Source organism: Halyomorpha halys, unplaced genomic scaffold, assembly GCF_000696795.3.
Source record: "Halyomorpha halys isolate HHAL.00 unplaced genomic scaffold, Hhal_1.1 Scaffold332.1, whole genome shotgun sequence".
Lineage (NCBI taxonomy): Eukaryota > Metazoa > Arthropoda > Insecta > Hemiptera > Pentatomidae > Halyomorpha > Halyomorpha halys.
In genome coordinates, this window is record NW_027108633.1 from 291,319 (window position 1) to 293,994 (window position 2,676).

Here is a 2,676-nt window from a genome sequence, read left to right on the forward strand (position 1 = left end):
GTAATAGATATAAGCGTCAGAAATGAGATTCCTTCGAAAGGTTGAGGATGCAGAGTATGCAACATGTGATAAAAGAGAATCGACTGATATGGCTGGGACATCTGCGAATGGAACCCAGGAGGATAGCTAGCAGGATACGAGGCCTACTGAGCCAAAGTAAAGGGCAAGAGAGGAAGAGGACAACCTATAAGGAATTTGGAAGATGAGGTAAGAAACGATTTCCAGAAAATACTTCAATGGAATGATAGAAGGTACCTTGCAGACCGACGGAGCAGGAAAAGGCTCTAACTTCCTCCTTACATTGCTTAATGCGGTTCAAGAGGATTGATTATGATGATGACATTTGACATTTTAATTTTTTGATATGGACGATCATCATTTCTCCAGACTTACTTACATTTACTGAAAATGCTACACTATTATGCGAATTGTACCAAATTAATAGTCATGAGTCAATGAATTATATTACTATTATGTGAAGAAAAAAAAAATAAATGATGCAAACATATTTACATAACGAATGACAATTTTTGTTTTATTTTAGGAATAATTGTTGCTTCAGAAACAACTTATTTTTTTTCAAAGCCTTAATATGAAAAAAAATACACATAATTTTGCATAAATTCTGTCCTTTTAAGGTGTTTGCTTTATTTTAGAAAATTGAATTATATGTTAGTGTTCGGATATTTATAACATTAGTTAACTGAATGATTATAGGTCTGAGGGCAGACCTCTGGTATGAATTATATGGTTGTCTGAGTCAAGGTCAGAAATAAGGGATTTTTTGATATTGCAGCAAATCAAGGAATTTGACTTGATGTATCTAGTATTTATTAATACCTACTATTTACGACCGAAAACAAATTTCACTTTTTACAAGTCTTTTAAAAGGAGCTTAAAATATTCGTGTACCTAAAAATAAGTGCAAATTAGTTTCTGCTATTGGATTCTTAGGGAAAATGTTTGAGGAACATAGAAACAAGTAAAACGTTTACTTCTCTCTGCGGGTCCATATCTCTAATACAGCAGATTTTTCAAAATAACCGTCGTATATTTTTAGGTTTATTACCAATCACTTCTTAACTATTAGAAGTGGCTGAAATATTAAACTACTTTATAGTGAATTTAACGAGCTTTAATATTAGTCTTAATAGAGCTGTTTCTGTTAAATAATTCCTAAGATAAATTTTTTTCGAAACCAATATTTTAAAACGAGAAATCATCTTTTTGTAATTTATTATTATTTTCTGGCAAATATCATGGATACTATTAGTCTTAAGAAAATAATTATTACAAAGCTAAATCATAGTGCATAGACCAGACTTCAAATTAAACCATAATAGAACTCGGTAAGTTAAATCTTTTTTTTTCAACAAAAGGTGACATACAAATTTTAAAAATTTTAAATTTTAAAATTTTGGTGAATATCGTGAAAACTGCTACTCTTACGGGGATGTTCATTAGAAAGTACTTTATGGGGTATTTAACAATTTTCAATTTGAACCCAAATAAACTCCTATATCTCAAAATAGTATAAATATATTTATAAATTGCAGAAAATGAATACAAATGCATAAGACTGATCACATTTTTTCCCTAATAATGTGAAATAATAAATCCTTAATAATGAACCTGTTTTTAAAAAATATATTGGTATTTGAAAAAGTGTATCGTAAAATTTCATCGTAAAGAATTCTTTTAGAGCTCAGTTAAATAACTCTCGTTAAATGAACCTTGAAGTAATGTATTATGATTATTTTTTTAATATTAGAAGTTTTCCTGATAAGTGCTGAAATATATTCGCAAAATGTTGTTCCTCGTTTCTATGAAAAACAATTTGGTTGTTGAAAAATTTAAATGGTATCTTTGTCATAATAGCAATTGGATGAAGAGCTCCTTGAAAAAAAAAATTACATGTATAATTCTCTTTCTGCCTTAGTTAGTTGATAATTTGTAAAAATCTTTGAAAAGTATTTCGATCGTAAGCATAGTTATAACAATATAAAATATCACATAAAAAGTTGAAAGAATTTGGAGCATTGAAGTTGGTGACTAAATATTACTTGCATTATATCCAAGAATTAGACTTATCTGGTATGTATTTTAAAAACTGATTCCTCTGATTTCTTCTACAGGAATGGCAGACATCGACCAATATGCTGATAATATGCATGACCAACGGATAATAAAGCTGCTTCTCTTCCCGCCGGTTTCAGATTCCCTGGACCGAGACTATTAGCGATTGGGCAAGGTGACATCCTCCGGACCTCATGATCCGCCCATTGGGGTCCTATTACTGCAGAGTCAACAAGCGTGCCTTATCTTCCCCATGCCATCATCTACGGGTCACAAAAACTGATGACGAATCGGCAATAATGCTTTTCGAACATTATTCTCTAGATGAGCCCATGGAAGATGTGGTTTTTGACCAGTTCTTCAGCTTCTTCTGCCTGGTATGTAGACCTTCTAGAGTTTACGATAATACAGCAATAAAAAAAAAGGCTATCTTCAGTTTGTGCAGATGCAGGCTACCATCTGCACAAACTGAAGATAGCCTTTTTATATAGACACATAATTATGTTTAGAGCTAATATTTTAAAATTCTTATTTTGTGTCTGAAATAATGACAATAATTCTCATTTTATGGATCTGAATATTGGCAAAAGTAGCCAACTT

The 2,676-nt window shown here is 31.3% G+C and overlaps 1 long non-coding RNA gene across 1 annotated transcript in view; it reads left to right on the forward strand.

The window, feature by feature from the left end:
• The window catches only part of LOC136795650 (uncharacterized), a 41,424-nt gene extending 38,971 nt beyond the window's left edge, over positions 1 to 2,453 (forward strand). Inside the window, exon 2 of the long non-coding RNA XR_010843283.1 lies at positions 2,217 to 2,453. This is a non-coding gene — a long non-coding RNA (uncharacterized lncRNA). The remainder of the gene's footprint in view (positions 1 to 2,216) is intronic.
• Positions 2,454 to 2,676: the final 223 nt, after the last annotated feature.